A 21222-nucleotide genomic window follows, 5' to 3' on the forward strand; every position below is an offset into this window, starting at 1 on the left:
TGTGATTTCATTTTGTGGTATAATTGCAAGACAACTTTATTTGGTTAATTCACTGTTTATTATTTTCCATGTTGTTCTCTTACAGCCATTGGATGAAAATTTCACTTTTACCAAGGGTGTCTGCATTTTATTATTTATTGTTCTAAAAATGTTCACTGTTTTGTGCATATTTTTTGAGTTGCAAAGCTAAATGCTTTGACCAGTTGCAGAACTGGAGCTTCAGGCCTTTTGTCTTCAAGAGCTTCTGTTGCGACACCTCCCCCATGGAAAAACCTTTCTCTTTCCTTGAAATCTGATTGGTCCCAACCCTGCCATCCTTTAAGAAGATTCTGAAGACCTGGTTCTTCTATGGGTTGCTAGGCCAGGATGGTATTAGAGGCTGTGGTAACTATGAGTTGTATGTCTGGTTCCTGGTGTAGTATGTTTTACTTTTGTTATTTTCTCATTTTCCTTTGTACCTGTTGCTTTTCACCCGTGTTAGCTGCCCAGAATTGCTTGGCAAGTGGACAGCCAGATAAATTGAATCAATCAATCAATCAATCAATCAGGCTTTCCATAAAATGCTTGTGTTCATTGCCATAAGTAAATACTTGTCTAATTGTCTTCATGTGAAAAGGATGAGATATTTGACTCTGTTCAACATTTTGTAGGGAAGATGCACGTTGGATTCAGCATTGTTCTATTTGTATCCAAGCCAATGACGTTCCTTCATGGAAAAAGAAAATGCCAAAGAAGGAAAGGCTATTGCAGTAACAGGATAATACTAATTTGCTCCTGATTCATCTGGGTTTCAAGAAGATGCTTTCATACTTTGCCTTTACCAGGGCAACTAATCCAAAACATTATGTGCCATAACATTTATGCAATCACTTTTGACTTTCTAGCAGTTCAAACTGAATTCATGCCTCTAAAAATTGGTGACTACTATAAGCCTATTTTTCCCCCTCTTGCTATCACATACAGTAGATTCCAATTTCCAATGGCTCTAACGTAAGTCACCAAACCTCGTTAAAGCCTTTATTAAATACTATTAATCTTGTATCAAATGAACAGAGTGAAAAATAATGATACTATTAAAGATGACAAATAGTTTCAAATAGTCTCTTCTTGGGTTGTACGTATTTTACTGAAATGCTTTTTTAAAACGTCCTTATTATATTGCATACTGATTCAGTTTTTCTGCCAGTCCTTTTCTCTCAAGCCCTTTTATACTTTTTTGTTGTTGTTTGACTGAATCTAGCGCTTCATTGTCTGGGCGCATTTTACAGCTGGATAAAACGTTTCGTTCCCTCGACTGAGTTTGTACTGTTCTTCGGCCTTGTTTCTCAATGCTATCTCACAGCAGCAGCAGACACTGAAAACCTGCTATTCCCACACCCACCAAACACAACGCTTGGGGATAAGGACGGCACCATTGATAGAGTCTGCATTCTTCTCCACTGGTTCCCACCAGGAGGTCGCTAACAATTTCCTAGGCCTTATCAAAAAAATTTTTTAAAAAAACACCCTTTTGAAAAGTGGAAACAAAACATCAGACTCCATTGTTGTGCGACATTCACTGCCATCATCTGTGTTTTCCACCATTCTACATGAAGAGCCTACAAACATCACCTAATACAGATCCTCAGATCAACCGTTTACTGTGGACAGGTATTGTTCAGTATCTCTAATCTTTCATCTGAGCTTTTCAGGGAATTTTAACATTTTCCATTTTTAGAACCCATGTTTTTAACCCATTTGTTGCCTCTACCTGATATATGTGAAAGATATATGTGATATATGTGAAAGAGTCAAGTTAATTTTCAGACCTGTACTTTCCTCTCATAACTGTGAAACCCAGAATGTGCAGGACTCACTGCAAAATCACTGGGCTGTTAAACTTTGACATGTGCAGTCAATTATCCTGGGATTCCAAATCTTGATTTTGGTATATTTACATATTTCAGTAATGAAAGAAATAGTAGTGACCTGAAAAGAGAGAACAGGCATGACAAGATTAGAAACCAGAATCCCTTCTGTTTTGTTCTAGGTTAAGAGATTATATAAACAGTGGCCAGGATGATGATATATAGGTATCCTTAAGGGAACATTACAATGCTTGAACAGCAACGACGTCTGTGGCATATAATACCTGAGCAGCATTTGCTATATTTCTGCATTGCTATATCCCACTCCTTCCCAGTAAAATAGGAAACTGTGAAATTACACCCTACAAAAGTTGATAATAGGATCCTGGGAAATGTTCTGATGTTAGAATAGGTTGTCATCAATATGCTGATGATATACAATTTGACTTTTCTGTCTCTTCAAAGCCACATGGGGTTGTATGGTATTGCTGTGAAGCTATACTCAATCCAGAAAAGAGGTATGATTGCTAGTGCCAGATAAATGAGAGTTAACCTGCATTAAAGTGTACTACCCCTGAAAGAATAGATTCATAACTTGGGGATGGTATTATTAGAGTCTTGGGACATATTTGTGATGCCTCAACTAGTATCATATTTCTATTATGGGCATAGATCAGGAAAAATGCATGGACGTTTTTGTCTAGAAAGTAATGTGAAAATGGGATTCTTTACTGAAACTGATATGGAAAAAAAATAAACAACATTAATTATTGTGGGATTTTTAGTTTCCACCTTACAGTATTTTATTACATAAAAAGCTAGTATATAAATCCAGAAAAAATTGACTGAAGAAATAGTAGGGCTAGGTGGAATTTAGTCTTAGGAAATGGACATTGTCCCTCTTACATAATGCATAATGGATGAATTATGCCCCACACTTACTTACTGAAGTGGTAAAGATATCTGCATGTGTCATTATATTAGTTAAGTTAAGAAGTTCTTTAGACAATGAGCAACTCTGCCAAGATTAATCTAAATATGAATTGGCTCCATTTATAGATTTTGTCATATCATGAATTGGCTGGCATTTTCTTTAAAACCCATTTAAACCCTACTTCGAAAGGTATAAATGGATAGCTTGTTCATGATCATCACTGTTATGCAAATATGCATTTTTAGACATTTTGTGCATATTAAGACCTTCCTTTGGCTGAAATTTTGGTTGTTTGTTGAAATGCAACCAAGCACCATTGTGGGGTGGATAATTCCCTTAGCTGATTATGTATTTATAAAATTATTTTTACATGTCTTTCAATCCAAAACAAAGTGGGCCCAGTATGATGTACTGTTTTAATCTGAACATAACTTATAAATTTTAAAACATCACAATCAGCGAAATCAAAAGCAGAAAAATTGAGAGTGAAGCTATCTAGTTGAAATCATGTGACACCCAAGAGGAGAAAAACGTCTGAACAATCCATTTCAAATCGAAGAAGGGGTTCATTTCATCTGGAGAATTCCAGGCAGCCTGATGAAGAGAGAAGGCTGCACCCCACTTTCCCACTAACCTAAAAGTCCTTGGCAAAAGTGCACTTGGTTTGAGACCAGTATTCTGCGCAAAACTCACAGCATGTCAGAAATAAATCTGGCTCTTATTTGCACCAACTGCACTTTTCCAAATATTCTTCAAGAGCAGACCCACCCAGAGTGCAGAAGTGATTAAGATATGGATTACGCTGGGCCAACATGCATTTTCAGGAAGGCACACAACCAGCACAACAGTTGAAGCCTTTTTCTAAAAAAAAATAAACTATATGGAGCAAATGTGAGATTTATACAATATTGAAGATGGGCAAAAGATATAGCCTTCCCTGATAGGAAGTACCCTTTTCTATGTCTTCCCTTATATGCAGTGGAACCTGAACTGAGATTTCAGAGCTGCTATCCAATTTATATTTTCACAGCAGATAGATTTTACATTTTAATAAAAGTGGTCTTCCATGCACTGTCTTGTGCTAATCCATTACTGTATTGCATGACAGTTGAAAACTTAATCTACAAGTTTAATACAATATTTCAAGCATGCAAATATCCAGTAAGATATATTGGGAGACAATTCATTCTGGAAATTAATATCAAGGCAAAGGTGAACTCTGATCTTCTAGTAGAAAAAGTAAAACAAGGTATTGGAAGCTGGAAATTTCAAAATGATCATAGCAAGCAGGAATTTCAGCTGTAAAAAAAAGATATTCCCCAGAACACTTTTGCTTTGGTTTGTTGTTCACCTATTCATTGATTAAGGTCCCTGAAGCATCAGTATTGGATGAATTAGCTGGGAGTTTTGTACCTGTTCACCTGCTTTTATTTGCTGCTTCAAAGTGAGTTTCTATGTTGATTTGCAAATCTGCTTTACCTGGGTGATTCAGTCAAAGTGTTGATGTATTGAAACATCCCTTCAAAGCTTTTCCATAGCCCTTTGTGGCAGTATGAACTACTTATAAAATCACATTGAGAAAACCTGCTTCACCTGATGGGGTCTGAACTGGCTGTGATCTTCAAATTATAGTGGATAATTCAGTGGAAAAAAATCAACCCAGTATGAGGTGCAATGGGAAAGACAAATTGTATTTATCGGATCATTAAGAAAGGAACTGAAAATAAGACTGCCGACATTGTAATGCCTATACACAAATCTACCTAGCAACCATTCTTGAAATAACTGCAAACTGTTCTGTTCACTCCTCATTAAGAAAAAAAAATACTGAGTTAGAAAAGGTACTGAAAAGAGCAACAAAAATAATCAAGGAGTTGGAACCATTCCCTAAACGGAAATGGTTCCCGCATGCAAGGCTTTCTAGCTTTAAAAGAAAAAAGTGGCTGAGGGGGTATATAAAAAAAGCCATGTAAAAGTTTGCATTGTGAATAAAGTATCAAAGAAGTTGAACAGCAGGAGAGGCAGGAAAAAGGAAGTCCTTCTTCATGGAGTACTGTACATACTTGTACAAACAAATCCGCAGCCTCTAGATGTGTTAACATCTCTGTGAAGCCACTGGGAGGGTTCTGAGTGAATGGCTTTCAGGATAGTGATGAGATCCAGCCGTACCTTTGCTTTTATGCAAGCTCAGGGTTTGCTACCTTGAGCGTTTCTACATGTTTTTCAGGCAGCGAAGGACTGGCTTTGGGAGAACAACCTGAACAAAATGGAAGAGTTGTTGGTTCTGGGGGCTGGTTTCAGGATTTGAGAGATATGCCTGTCTCTCCCCCAGCAGGTATGCCAAGTACTTGGTTTATAGCAGACACTGCTAAATGGATATGAATCTCATTCTTTTTTTCTTCCTAGCATTTTTCCTGCAGGTGCAGGGTCAGTTCCCACAAATGCAGATATTGTGATCAGGCCTCATATCTAGGGTGAAGCCCAACTAGTGCGTATGACTGGTTCAAGAATACCTTCTGCAATGAGTTGATCCAATTCTCATTCCCTCATATTCCCTCAACTCTTCCTTGAAAATCTGTGGGCATTCAGCAACAAATCTATCCAACTTTTCTGTATATGCACACCCTACAGGGTGATTTCCAAAGGAGCAAACCCATTTATTTCCAGAAGGCTTTTGGGATCCTTCTTGGTTACAATGAAAGGATCACAAAAGCCTTCTGGAAATAAATGGCTTTGCTCCCTTGGTTACAGTGAAAGATAGACGCTGCCAAATTGAGCCATGTGCACATTTATCGGGTAACTTCCACTAATTGCAACAATCTGTTTATTGTAATCATGAAGCTGACAGGTGACTTTTCTAACTTAGGTGGATAGTGATAGAATAAATGGGAAAATGTCTTTTTTGTCAATGGGAGACATACCAGAACTTCAGCCAAATTCCATTATGCATTCCTGGTCATTTACACTCACAGATGCCAACAACGCTGATCCAGGATCTTCTGAGGTCCTTGTGTTTTTAATTAAATATAGTCTTTGTACTTCCCCACAGCAGAGAGATCCACCTTGTGTGTATATTCACCATGGAAGCCTGTATTGCAAATCTTACTGATGACTGCCATTAGTCTTAAACATGCAGACTTTCTGAGTATGTCATGCTTTCTTCTTGAAGGAAGAACACTTCACATTCCTGAATCAAGGCCCACTCTTCTTATACTTCCCCCAAAGTGTCAGCACACACATCACTTCTGTGACATTGGAACAGATTCTAATGATTCATTGAACTGGTTAAAGATACTCTGATTCTTGCTCATCCTGAAGCACAAGCACATTGCAAAAACTGGCAGAATGAATTACTTTTAGTTTTGTGATGTGGCTTCTGTTGCCAAAGCCCTTTCCTGCACTGTCATTTAGCACAGAGGCAGCATTGGATCTCTCCATCTTTAATTCCATACGTAAGATAATCACAAAGCAAGTCTTTAGAAGGTTTCCAAACTTTCAGAATTCATCAAGGAGTTGGGTACAATAGGGGAATGGACAAGATGATTTATACACACTAACTGTCAAAATAATTATAGGTTTCTGTGCTGGCTTCTCTATTTTATTCGCCTCCAGGTAAAAAGAAAGTCTTTCTGCCTGTGAGTTCCATGAAATTGGGTGGTTCACACCACATCTTCAATTACAATTACCATCTCAATTTTTTTGACCTCCCCTGCAGATGTCCCTGTTATTTAGTGACATTCAAGACTTTGCTAAGATACCACATTATAGCAAGCAGTTGGGCACAGCAATAGCTGACTATGAGTCTAATGTTGCAGTGGGGTGAGCAGCTTGTTCATGCCCTAAGCTGTAGGTGGCAAGTTTGGTACCTCACTCCAAACACTGGATTGGAACAAGACAAGAAGTCAGAGCATCAGGTTGAAAGGTGTGCCCTGCTGAGACCAAAAATATGCAGACCTATGAGTGGAAGAAAAAATCCAAATAGATTAAAAAAAACCCACTTCAAATCTTCTCCAACCATGCATAAACTCTTACCAACTTGATAAGATGATAGTTTGCCATTCCATTTTGATAGCAATGTGCAACACAAAAATGCACATTCACATTTCAAGAAAATAAAACATTTTTGTATGCAATTTCCATTAAATCCACTTTTTTTTTTAGCTGAAAACATTATCCTGCAAAATTCTGGGAACAGAATAATATGTATTCCATCTGTGTCTTTGTCCTGGAAGTGTAAATTAGGTTGGTTTGCTTCAATATGCAGACTAAACAAATTTATCCAATATCTTTAGTGAAGCCCTGGAGTAGTTTTTCAGCTCTTTCAAAATGCGTTTCTCCTCTAAAAAATAAATGTAGCAAGACAAGACTTTAAATTGATATGGTTTTCATGCCAAGTTTTACTCCCCCAGGTGGTCAGCCTGTCTCATGATTAGTAGAGAAAACAAGATAGGCAAACTATTGAAAAGTAAATGAAGTTAAATGATGACCAAAAGAACCTGGGATCAAAACCCCCTCAGAATCCTCTTTAAAAGCACATCTTATGAATGCAGCTTAATTGGGAAAGTGTTTACTCAGAAGTAAATCTTACCAAATTCAGTGATGCTTACTGCCATTTCTTCTCAGAAACCTCAATGGGTTGCATTCAAATCTGAACCTTTTATTATTCTTTGCAGTACTAATTAACACAGCTTTAAAAGGAGTTTCATGGTGTGCAGATTCCTCAAGCACCTTTTAACAACTGGAAATTGGAGCTAACACAGATGTAGCTATTCAAATATTTGAGATCAATGTGCAGCAGTCTCTTCTATTAAAATTCCCACTAATCTTTCCTCTGTAGCATACAAAATCTTCTGTCCTGCCTTTTCTACTTTCTTAAAACGTGTTATTGCTCTTTCTCTTTGCCTTTCTCATTGCATACTTTCATAAAGACTAGATGAATAGGTAGCAGCCAGCTAAGATACCCATCTTCTGATCTGGGTGTCCCAAATCAGTGTGTTGGAAATAGTTACAGTTGTGAATGCAAAAATCAGAAGATCTTCCATACAGTTTGTACAAGAAATATTTATGTTAGGGCCAGAGCACTGAATAAGTTGCTCACCAACTTGTTGGCAATATGAATCTTTGAATCTTCACCTGTGCATAGAAGGATACCTCTGGTGTTCCATGGAAGTGGGAGAGCTGGTTCTCAGCTTGGTAGGAAGTCACATAGCCATTTCCAAAACAATCAGCAGGTATAGTGTGCCCTTATGTTGCCAAAGAAGCAAGCCTCCTCTTCTTTACATAGAAAGCATGCAAAAAGAAGAAGCAAAACCTTCCTGTCCTGATTTGCATATAGCGTATATAGGTTTTCTCATTTTAAAGTAGAGTACTCACTGGAATTTTTGTGCTGTTACATTAACCTGCTTAATAAATATTAAGGTAGTCCTCACTAAACAACCATTTGTTTAGCGATGGTTCGAACTTACAACAGTGCTGGAAAAACTGACTTACGACTGGCTGTGGTCACATGATCATGATTTGGGCACTTGGCGACGGGTTCACATTTATGACCATTGCAGCATCCACATGTGGTCATGTGATTGCCATTTTTTACCTTCCCGGACAGCTTCTGGCAAGCAAAATCAATGGGGAACCACATGATTCACTTAATGACCATGTGGTTTGCTTAACGACTGCTGCAAAAAAATTTGTAAAATCAGGTCAGATTTGCTTAATGACTTTCACTTAGCAACCAAAATTCTGGTCTCAATTATGGTCATTAAGCGAGGACTATCTGTAATCAGAACTGAGAAAAAATTGTTTTTGGGATCAATTGTTTCCAGTCAAGGCTGCCACCTGAATCCTGTCCAGAAGTCTGCTGCTTCTTCCTCTTTCACATATTCTGACAATTTTTTATAAAAGTTTTTTAAAGTATCTTTTACCTATTTTCCTTAGTATGTTGAGTTTGATATATATATAGTTCCTAATATATGCTCGCATGCTCTTTCTCTCTCTCCTTTTAAAGATGCAGCTATTTCTTATTTTAAAAAATGATACTGCTATGCTTTTTATGTTTCCAACTGTCACAAATACTTTTCTGTTTCTGTTTCATATCTGTGTGAATTTTCAAGTAAATAAGATCAGCTATTAGTAGATTCTTCTCTTTGAAGATTTGCTCTCACTGAAATTATTGGCTTATTCTCTTACTGTACATCCCTATTTGTTCCCTCTGATTAATCTAATTTAAATCTTGAACTATGTTCATGTATAGCTTGATTCCTTGGAATCAAGGTAGATTTCCTAACCTGTCGTGCACTGCCTACCGCAGAGTAAAACACAGACGCTGATTCAAAGGAGAGCAGGTTCCGGTTTATTTCATACGTAGTGTCAGTTGCGAAAAAAGCTGAGAGTGAGGGGAGCGCGCCGGTGCGGGGTTTAAATACCCTGCGCCGGTCAGCGCCCCCTTTCCCTGGCTTACGTCATCCCCCCTTTGTCCTGCATCCTGTCGTGCCGGTAGGTGAAGGGTTGCGAGGCCCCAGCTGTTGCTCCGGGATCGCCCATCATCGGTTTCCTCCTTCAGCAGGTGATTGCTGTCAGCTGGGCGATCTCCGTTGCGCTTTTGCTAACAGCTTGGGTGTGCCTCGTGATCCGCCTAGTCTTTGTCTTTCCTTCTTTCTCTTTTGTGTCCTGATGGCTGAATCATCCGGCCAGGGTCTGTGGCTGTTGTTGTGCGTGCTATGCTTATCTTGAGTCCCTTCCTCTGCTTCCTCGTTATTGTCATGTGTGCCGTTGAGCTGATGTCTTCAGCTCAACGGCACTCATGACATACTGCCCCCTGTCCGAATAGTGCCCCCCCCCCCCGGCCTTCCGGTTTTTCACCAGGAGAGCTGTCAAAATGGTGTTTGTTTTTTTTTAAATTTCCCGCCGGAGTGTTTTCGCCCCTCCCTTTGTTCCGCCTTCTCCCTCGTGTCCATCTAGGGTGTGTTCCCAGTGTGCATGCCCCGACCACACCCTGGGCGTGCGCATGCCTCGGCCACACCCTGCTTGTTTGGCTCAGTTCGTCGAGGAAAGAGGCGTGGCTGGTCGGGTGCTTTTCAGCTCCAGGTAGGACCCTTATCTTTTTTCCAAGTGCGTCGTCTTTGTTATGTGTGCATCCTGGGCGTTGCCCCCAGGCATGCACTGGTGACCAATTGTCACTCCCTCGTGGGCCCGGGGCGGGGAAGGGTGAGTCCCGGGGGGGGGAGGTCTACCCAAGTCGCGGGCTTGGGGGGCCCTTTCCCCTGGGGGCGCAGCTGGTGGGGGGGGCCCGCGGGGAAAAGGGTGTTCAGGGGCCGGTTCGGCTTGTCGCCCCTTTGGCTTGTCGGGGTACGTCCGGTGGAATGCCCGGGTCAGGTCTGGCGCCTTGACATGTTGCGCCGCCACCCATTCTGGGTGGGGGAAGTGTTTCCACCTTACTAAGTAGTGTAATGTTCCCCGTTGACGGCGAGAGTCGAGTATGTCTCTTACTTCGAAATGTTGTTGGCCGTCGATCATCACTGGGGAGGGCAGTGGCGTGCTCGGGTGCCATCGAGAGGTGGTTGCAGGTTTCAGGAGGCTGGTGTGAAATACCGGGTGGAGTCTCCATAGATTGTGCGGCAGGTCCAGGTGTATTGCCACCGGGTTCACTATCTGTGTTACTCGAAGTGGCCCGATATACTTAGGCCCCAGTTTTTTCGAGGGTTGAGGTGACTTCAGGAATTTGGTGGATAGGTAGACCATATCCCCTGCCTGGAACGTCGGTTGCTGGTGCCGGTGCTTGTCGGCCTGCTCTTTGTAGGCCGCCTGTGCTTCCTTCAGCGCTGCCGTGATTATTGGCCACGATTCCGCAATCTTCCGTCCCCAGTCACTAGCGTCCACTTGGGGTCCCGGGGGTTGTGGTAGCTCTGGTCATTCGGCGTTGGGGGGGCGGCGGCGGGTTAGTTGGTCTGAGGTTAGGTTTCAGTGCGGGTTTAGGAGCGCTAGCTGGGGTTCGGTTGGAGAAGCAATCTGCCGTTTTGTGCCCCATTTTTCCACACCTCCCGCAGGGCCCGCGAGTAAATTTCTTCTTTGGATATGTGGGACCGGCCGTCCCCACGTGTGGCGCGGGTACCTTTGGGTAGGTGTTGGTTTTGTCTTCCGTCGTTGCCATGAGGAAGGTGCGGTGCGCGTGTTCTGCTCTCCCCGTGAGGTGGATCCAGCCGTGCAGAGTCTCCGGATCGTCCCGGTAGAGAGCCCATTGAAGTACTTCGCGGTTGAGCCCCCTTTTGAACATTTCTAGCAGGGTGGTCTCGGACCAGTCGTTGATCTTCCCTGCGAGGGCTTTAAATTCGAGGGCGTAGTCCGGGACGTTGCGTGCGCCCTGTTTGAGGCTTTGGAGTGCGCTTTTAGCCCTCTCTTTGGCTAGCGGGTCCTCAAAGTAGCGCTTCATCTCGGTGATGAAGGCATGGAAGTCAGAGAGGGCGGGGGAGTTGGACTCGTACATTTGGACGTACCAGTCCGCCGCCCGGTCTTGTAGTTTGATCGCTACGGCTGCGATCTTGTCCGCTTCGGAGTTAAAGGAGTGTCCGTGCCGCCCCATGAACTCCCTGGCGTTCGTAATGAAGAACGACAGTTTCGCGGGGTTCCCGTCGAAGACAATGGGGAAGTCCTTTGGGGCCCGGGCGTTCTGTGAGTCCCCTCCTCTCGCTTCCCGACTCACGGCTTCGTCCGCTTGGGCCACTTGTTGATTCGCATTTGGCCCATGGGGGTGCGACGACCCGCTCGGGGTGTGGACCTGCACGGGAACGTCGTTGGGCGGCGCAGGATACATCAGCGATTGTAGCATGGTCCTGAGGTCCTTTAGCTGGGCCTCCATGGCCGCGAGTCTGGCTTGAGTTTCCCCGTCCGGGATCCGCGCCGCAGCTGGGGTCGGGTCTATCGGTGTGTCCGCAGGGTTGAGCCGCTGGTGGGGTTCAGGCATTCCCGTCCGCTGGTCAGCTTCCTCCGTTTGGGAGTGCGTTGGCTGGGTTGCCTCTCCGTCCTCCACCGTGCTTGCCGCAGTTGGGCTGACGCTCCACGCCCGTGGCTGGGGTGCGATGTGGGGCGGGGGGGTCTCCGCTGGTCTCGGGAGGTATGTTGCTCCCTCCCGAGGCCGGGTCGCCTCCGCCTCCATCTCCCTCTGGGGTTGGAGCTGAGGCTCGGGGTGGGCCGGGCGGGTGTCCGTGGCTCCTGGGGTCCGTGGTGCCTCTGGCCTCGATCGGTCCTCCTCCGCTTCTTGCCGTGCGGTTCGCCCGCCTTGGCCGCGACGCGTCAGCCCCATCGCTCGTGGTCTTCTCGCCGTCTATTCCTCCCGCGGCTCGTTGTCCGGTGGGGCTCGGCGGGCTGAGTTTGTGACTCTCAGCTTTATGTCGTGCACTGCCTACCGCAGAGTAAAACACAGACGCTGATTCAAAGGAGAGCAGGTTCCGGTTTATTTCATACGTAGTGTCAGTTGTGAAAAAAGCTGAGAGTGAGGGGAGCGCGCTGGTAGGTGAAAGGTTGCGAGGCCCCAGAGCCCCCTTTCCCTGGCTTACGTCATCCCCCCTTTGTCCTGCATCCTGTCGTGCCGGTAGGTGAAGGGTTGCGAGGCCCCAGCTGTTGCTCCGGGATCGCCCATCATCGGTTTCCTCCTTCAGCAGGTGATTGCTGTCAGCTGGGCGATCTCCGTTGCGCTTTTGCTAACAGCTTGGGTGTGCCTCGTGATTCGCCTAGTCTTTGTCTTTCCTTCTTTCTCTTTTGTGTCCTGATGGCTGAATCATCCGGCCAGGGTCTGTGGCTGTTGTTGTGCGTGCTATGCTTATCTTGAGTCCCTTCCTCTGCTTCCTCGTTATTGTCATGTGTGCCGTTGAGCTGATGTCTTCAGCTCAACGGCACTCATGACATAACCAAAGCAGAGCACTTCACAGATTCACTGTTTTTCCTGCTATTTTGGGATTGTTATCATGTTGTAACAATATACACTGTTGCAATATCACTTCTATATACGGAGAACACTAAGGGGAAGGTTCACTAGCGTGGTGGGCTCTCTGACATGACATCAACATGAGTAACCAACCAAACAATTTTATCACCTTGTTAAGCTCCCTGCCTACCAGAGGTCTTTTGGGGTGTCAAAGATAGCATTACTAACAGAAGAGAATATCTGTAGTTTGGGGTTGAACTGTGGAGTCCTTGGTGGTCTCTGAGCTTGGTTGTTTGCTTGCAGATGTTGCATTACCCAACTAGGTAACATCATCAGTTACCTAGTTGGTAACTAGATAGCATTGTTTTGGGCTTCTTTAGTTTCTTGGCTCTCAGCTTCTTTCGTATGTCCAGCCTGACCAGAAGCCTTAACTTTGCTTTCTTTTTTCTTGTGCTAATGGAATGTCCGGCTTTGGTCCTGATCCTGCCAACATGACTGGTAGCTCCATGCAGCTGTCAGCACCCTGAATATGGGCTGAAGGCCGATCATTCCTGTGTGCAGTGTTAGGTTTAAATCTCTTGACAGTGAATAAATGGGGATCAGGTTAATACTTACAGGTACTCATCCAAATATTTACAGCTTATAAAAATGAGGTGGTGGTGGCAAGGCTACAAATGACATGTTTTCTCCACCAGCCTTTGTTTCCTGGGCCTACAGTATCTACCTCTGTGGCCTTCCAACTCACTGTGCTAGGCTGTGTTTGCTGCCTCTGCTAATTAACTAGCATAGAGCATTGCTACCAAGCTAGAATATTGACAGTGTTGGGCTGTGTTAACAAGAAGCGAAGCTTTGACAGGGTGCCCTGCCCAGCCTGGCATCCCATTGAAGCTAGTCAGGTGCCCAAGAAAAGCCTAGCTTGTCACCCAGCTACACCAACTATCCCCAAACCCAATAATTGGACACAGCAAAGCTCCACAGCTCCACAAGGACAGGCTAATAAGCACTATTCAGGGTCATGTTAAGCCTGTCACCCCAGAAAAACAAATGGAAAAAAGAGGTTTTTTTTAAATGTTTGTTTTCAAGTCAGAATTCAATGAGTTCTGCATCAGTCCAGTTTACCTTTTTTTTTTTTTTTGGCTGTCTTTGCCCTCTCACTTAATCTGAAGGAGTCTGGTAGCACCTTTTCCAACTAACAAATTTATTAAAAGACATAAACTTTTGTGAGCTGCAGTATACCTTTTAATATCATTTGTTAATCAGAAAAGATACTACTGTAGACTAACATAACTCTATTCCTACAACTAGTCATTGCTATCTCTGCCTTAAAAGAAATGCAGAGGGAATATTTCAAACATTCATAGAGGTGAAACCCTTGATGGTATCCAGCTGAAACTTGCTGAGTTAATATCTTCTGAAGGTTTTACCATCTGCTATTTTCATTGCATTAAGAATTAAACAGTTGCTGACATTTTGATACTCCTTCATTATAGCCTCTGGACATACCTTTATTTTTAAAATCAAGTCTCAAAGTGGCTTGAATTAAATCAGTTTACTTTTGAATATCAAATCGCAAACTCAAGTCAAATCAGGCCCTCTTCAAATCCCAAACCCCCAATTTGAATCAAATTGTAGCAGAGCCAATTGACTCCACTGGCTGAAAACAGGTGTCGAGCCTTATTTCCCAGAAACCCATGGTCTCTTCATAATCTACCCTGCTTTGGGGTAGTGGCTTGGTAGATACTGCTGCTACTAGCTGTCTTCTGGGACACCTCACCTAACATACTCCCTCTAACCCTGTATGTAGGAGAGATAGGATTCTCACAACCTGTCCAGTCTTTCAGGTGAATAAAAGTTAAAGATACAAAAAATAATGTTCATAGTATAAATTTGTGGCCGTGTAGTATATAGTTGCATGGCTAGAGGTTTCAATCCTCCCACCCACCACCTTTGTGGGAGATAAATCAATCTCACAGGAGGTAAACAAAATTCAAACTTTATTAAAAGAAAACAAAGTATAAAAACTCTTTCCAACTTTAAATATCCAAAATACAAATGTTCAGTGTTGGAAGTGAAAGCTACTACTTGACTAAAAAATAAAATAAAATGCTCTGGGCAGACCAGAAGATACGGTGGGCTGTTGCAAATAGGAATTTCTCTTGCAGACTCTCAGCATAGATTTTACTGAGATTCCAGATTAATATACAGATTCCAGGAAAATCCTAAACAAAAAGTTATATCTTCATGCACAGTCTGAAGTATTAATGAAAGGCTGAAGTTACAATATTTATAATTTTCACAGAGAAATAAGAAGTTTAGAATCTGAGATTCTAATACAAACTCTAAAACAAATAATTAACATAACCTAGTGCAATCCCCAGCTAGAACATATTTATCTACTTCTGCATAAATAGCTTTTTTTTTAGAAGTATAGACTTTCTGATTTTACTTGGATTCCCTTTTCATTGAAATTTAGTCTGAAGCTGGTGGGGAAGTTTTCACCATGTACTTTCCCCAGCCTCAGTTCACTCCTTCTCAAGATTTATTTATTGCATTTATATCCTGCTGCAATCCAGATAGATTCTCAGCTGTTTAAATATTTAAAATGTGTATCACTACCTCCTGCAGAAGGAGAGGTTGGGGTAATATGACTCTGTTTGTATGTCATAATTTCTTCCTCATAGATGTGGACTGAGTGTCTGGCCAGCAAGGAAACAACATTCACAACACAAATCAAGGCTAATTTGTGAAGTTAAAAGCTCACTTAATTTAGCAGAGAGAAAGGCTGGATGAAAGGTTGTACATAGTCACACTATTCCTCAAAGTGTCATAGTGGGGTTGTTGTGAGTGTTTATCCTGAAAGTGGCAGAAGAGGAAGTGGTATAGAGCTTTATATGGATCAGTGCCCAAATATTATTTAACCTCATACACATCTATTAACCCCAGATAAAAAAGTATTTTGCTTTCAATCATAGAAATATTGGGAGGAAATAATTACAGCGTATTTGACACATATGTGCAATAAAATACATAATCCTCTCTCTCTCTCTGTCTCTGTCTCTCTTTGGTATTTTATAAATTAAGAGCTATGTCAAAAATTCATTTCAAAATAATGCTAATACTCAAAGGAATGCTTGGTTACTGAGAAAGAAAGGAAGCCACAAACAATTACTAAAGATCGTAATATAACTTTTTCTTTTCTTTTGGTACATATTTAATTTTTTAAAAGGCATGTAGAATATTTTCCCTTAAATATCTTTCTGCAGTTCTACAAAAGTAAATGGAAAACAGCCTATTCCCATGCCTAGTAATTATGAGGAGACAGTTCAGTGTAAAGAGATGCTGTCTAATATCACAGAAAACATGTTGGATAATGAAGAAGCATCAAGTAATGCTGAAATTAGGATTTATTGTAGTGATGGCTGATCTGTGTTTATCCTCCCTTGAAAACCATGCAAAATGAATACAATTCAGCAGCCTGCTAGAACCACTGAAATGGTGCAGAGCTTAACACAGCTTAGAAGCTGGGACAGAAAAAGAAAATTATCTTAGATAGCTTCAATGAGCATGCCAGAGAAACACAGGTTATTGCTCTTACACATTCAGCCCTCCCAAGCATAAAGAATCACACGCTTAGACACATTAGGTTAAGAAGTAAAAAGAAGCTTACTGACTTTATTCGTTGTTGCTTCTGCTACATCCATCTTGGTGGAAAAAGATGAAGTTCCTTTGTTCTTCTTTCTTACTAATTACATAGTTTGCCCTAAACTCTCAGCCCTACAGCTGCCAAGAGCTGTGTGGAAGAAAGGGGCAGAATCCCTCATCAAGGCCCAAGCACATGGCCCTGATGAAGAGAGCAGCATCCATGCTGCCTCCCCCTGGGTGGAGAGGATGGAAAGAGGAAGTGGGAGTGGCAACAAACAGCTTCCTCAGAATTGCCTTGTGGGACAACTTAATTTACATGAGGCATGCTGGATTTGCCAAAACCTTCAACACAAAAATCCTCCAAGCTACTCTGAAAAACCCTCTAGCTTTTTAAAACAAAAGCTAAAACCAGCACTAGAAAAATGAAACAGAGATATTCTCCCCTTAATCAGATTCCCACTCTTTGGAAAACCACATTAAGCGGAAGGAGAAGTAATTATTTGTAGCAGGGCAAGTTGGTAGCCAACAACAGGATGACCTTGCTAGACCTCATCACAATCTGAGGAGTCCCTCTAGCGTCTTCCAGGTGACAGCGCAGTCTTAACACAGGGGCAAAATGCTTGCCCTCAGTTCATCACATGACAGGGAGTCCAGGTCAAAGGATGGCGTTACATGTCATCAAGAGTTTGTAGTGGTGACTGTTACTGTGCTTAGTGCCATTCTATTCTTCCATGGGAAAATGCCCTTTTAGCCAGCAAATGCTGCTTTATGAACAGCAAGGTGTGACTGTTATGTCTTTCAGGGGGGAGTTTGTGCTCCCATTAGCGGAGAAGTTTCCCTTTTCCCACCTTCAAGATCTGGGTTTGGATGGGATATTTGGAAGGGGTTACCAAATGGTTGGTACAGGAACATTACAGATCACAAGGGTGGGTTGGGAAGGCAACAGGGGATTGCTACCTCCTGACTTAGAAATTTTGAACAGTTGTCAATATACTTGTTTATAATGTTTTTATAATGTTAGTTGTTTTTAATCTTAACAATGACCTTTTCATTGCACAGCTTTCCTGCTTATTGCCTCTGACAGCCCCACCCCCAGAATGAACAAACTTTCATAGATACATGAACAGAAAAGGAGTGGAAGAGTGCTAGCAATTTATTTTACTTTTTTTGTGGGTAAAGAGGGGAAGGAATATTTACTTAGACCTTGACTTGGTGGAACCTGAGAGGGTTGGATGAAATATTTTCTTGATTGGCTAGCTTGATAGGATAGAAATCATTGACTGGCTGAAAGTTTTCTATGCTCAACTGTTGGTCAAAAAGGCAGATTGGCTGACAGTCTATGCCTATATCTTTTGCAAGTGGAAAATAGGAAAATAAGAGAGATCTGTTAGGCCATGGTGGTGGTGGTGGTGGTGGTGGTGATGATGACGATGATGATGATGATGATGATGATGATGATATTATTTGCAGTAACTGAAGTTTTTCTCAGTTCAGTCTTTTTGGGGATAACAAATAAAAATAAATAAAAAGGAATGAATGGATGAATGAATGAATGAATGAGTAAAGTTGTTACCTGGAATTTTAGGCTTCATTATTAGCATTTTAAAGGTGATATTAGCATTTTTAGCATGCCAGTCTCTGCCTTTTTTTTAACTTTAGGAGAACAGCTTTTTTTTTCCTTTCAGCCAAAGGCCATTTCCTTTGAAGTGAAAAAAAAAAACCCCTAGCCTTTTCAGAAACTAAACAATAGGTGTGTATTCTGAAGTCCCTGAATACACTTGCAAGTGTTAAGAGAGAAACAAACCTGGGTGAGAAAGGAAGGGATATAACCCATACATTTGCCACTTGTGGAATGTTATCTAGGATCAATGTCTTCTTTTGTTTGATTCGTTGCTTCATGACACATCTATCACAAATATCAAATGTATGTAACTCCGTATAAAGACTTGACTTCCCCCTTAATAAACGCTTTTCATTTGCCTGAAGTACTTGTGGTTCATATTAGGGGGTGGGGGGTGGGGCGAGAAAGCCACTTTGCAAAGGTATGAGGTGTTTCTCTCTCAAATTCAGGGATTCTTTCAGGCTCCATGCCACTCGGGTGCCTGAGTTTCATAGGCAACGAAGCAATCAATCCAATAATCTCCAATTCTTATAATAACAACCTCTTTGTTATAACAATGCTCTGAAAAAGCAGTTGTTAAAAGTTAAAACACTGTAGAAGAAAGTGTTTTTTCTCTTTTTGTAGAGTGTTAATAATTATTAAAACTATCAACTGAGTTGCAAATGTATGTGAAATCAGGCTTGGAGAAAAAGATGTTTCTGTATTTGTTACTGACATAAATGTTATTGAACTACCCTATTATTTAAATTAATAATATAAACGTTTGCCTAATGAACTGAACTTGATTAAATTAAAGCATTCCCCATTAATTCTGACACATTGTCAAATGATGAGGTATGGTCTTCAGAACCTGGAAAAATAATATTTAGGTACTACAATATTGCTTAAGTAGCTGCTGACTGAATATTTCTCAAATGATTTTAAAACAAAACAAAGCCTTTGTTCCTCTAGTTAAACAATGAGCCAGGAAGGAACAGGATTTTTTAAAATCACTGCGTAATTGCAAAGCAGTGCCAGAACACTGAGGTAATTCTGCTATATTAGCACTGGTTATCGTAAGACTACGTAATATCTTTCCACAAGAAAGAATATTGGTCCGTTTGACAAAATTGTTACCGTACCAATTTGTGGCCATGATTATTCTCATTAATTGCACATTTTAGTTTAATACCACAAGGCACAGCTGGTTAATGGTGTAAAGAAGGAAAGGATGACCTATTTTAAACTGAGGCACCTGGTCTTTAAATTGAATGGTGCTTTTTACATATGGAGGTCAACTGCTATATTTAATTGAATTCATTAAATACCATTATTGTCATTACTTCCTGTTGCAATAATTCTGTTCCTTATTCTATCACCATTAAAAAATCAAACCCAGAGGCCCCTGAAGAGTGTGGTTTCTGCAGGGTGTGGTTAAAAAAATGAAGATGGCGGCCACAATGGTGTGACTGAAGCGCCACCTGTGGGTTTTTTTAGATTTTTTAATCCCATCTTTATTATTTTTATAAATAACTCAAGGTGGGGAACATACTCCTTCCTCCTCCTATTTTCCCCAGAACAATAACCCTGTGAGGTGAGTTGGGCTCAGAGAGAGCGACTGGCCCAAGGTCCCCCAGCTGGCTTTCATGCCTAAGGCGGGACTAGAACTCTCAGTCTCCCAGTTTCTAGCCTGGTGCCTTTTTATGTTCAATGCAGGCAGAGCTTCAATTACATGATCGTGGCTATCACATTAACTATTTTAACTACACCCTGAAGATTCCCCTGTTCAGATGCCAGTTTTGGAAAACTGTCTAAGGCCGCATTCAAGATTTTAGTTGTATCAGGCTTTGCACCAGGACGGGACAATAAATCACTGCTCTCCAGCCAAACCCTTACAGGTAGATCTCGCTTAATGACTGCCCTGTTTAGTGACCATTCAAAGTTAAGACGGTGCTGAAAAAGTAACTTTACAACCAGTCCTTGCATTCAGATTGTCATAGAATCCCCCTGGTCACGTGATCAACATTCTGGCGCTTTGCAACCAGTGGGCATTTATGACCATTACAGCATCCCAGTCATGTGATTGCCATTTGCATGCTTCACAGCCAGCATCTGACAAGCAGAGTCAATGGAGAAGCTGGCAGTAAAACTGCAAGTCGCAGTCATGTGATGTGTCACTTAACAACCTATGGTGGCTCACTTAATGACTGAATGGGAAGTGATGTCATAAGTCCGTCATGTTCACATGATGTTTCACTTAGCAACCGCATTGCTTAGTGACAGAGTCTGATTCTTGGAGACTGCCTGGACAAGTCCCTCCAATTTTCTTGACAAGGTTTTTCAGAAGTGGTTTGCCTGGTGACTGGTCCAAGGTCACTCAGCTGCTTTGTGCCTAAGGCGGACTAAAACTCACAGTCTCCCAGTTTCTAGCCTGGTGCCTTAACCACCACACCAAACTGGCTCTCATATAATAATTATTATATATAATTATAATACTTAACATGCTTCCTCTGTTGTAGATTATTTATAATATTTGAAATTGCCCTGAGAAACTGAAAATCTAAACTCAAGCCTCTTCTCTAATTTATCTTCATTAATTTTGATTGTGGCTAAACCAGTTTAGATTTGTTGCAGGCCATCATTCTTTATATTTTATATTGGATTTTAATCTTGAACAAACAGCTTGAATGCAGAAATCCCATGAATAAAGGTCTGCAACCAATTGCAGTGATTTTTCTGTGATTTCTCCTTCTCCCTGAAGCCATCTGTGACTGCTAAACAAGCTCTTCCAGAGAAAAGGAAGTGACCCTGGAACAGGGTAAGATGACTGCAGAAGGGGTAAAGATTGTAAATTGGCTTATCCCTTCCTCCAACTATCTGCTGGCTTGCACGCTCTTTTCTTTATGGAGAGGCAATCCAGATCTAAATTCCCCCCCAACCAAAAAATAAATAAATCAGATTGTAAAATTATACTCAAAGAATGCTTATTGATGGTCCCTTCTCACATTGTAGTGAGGTATTAAGTGTGTGCCACAAGGATTAGTCCTAGAGCCTGAATTCTTCAAAAAAGTTCATATGAGATACTGGTTTAGGTGCTAGATTAGAAACAGGAAGACCCAGGTTTAAAGCTTTCAGCCACGGAAGCTCACTAGGCAACTTTGGACCATGTGAGAATAGCAAGTCCCTCCCCCAGAGGGATTCATTTGGCCACCACGGTCTTTCCAGCATTAGGCAAATACCTTTTTATTCATCCTAGTTTTTTTTAAATAAAAAGTTTATACTT

Source organism: Candoia aspera, chromosome 1, assembly GCF_035149785.1.
Source record: "Candoia aspera isolate rCanAsp1 chromosome 1, rCanAsp1.hap2, whole genome shotgun sequence".
In the NCBI taxonomy this organism is placed as follows: domain Eukaryota; kingdom Metazoa; phylum Chordata; class Lepidosauria; order Squamata; family Boidae; genus Candoia; species Candoia aspera.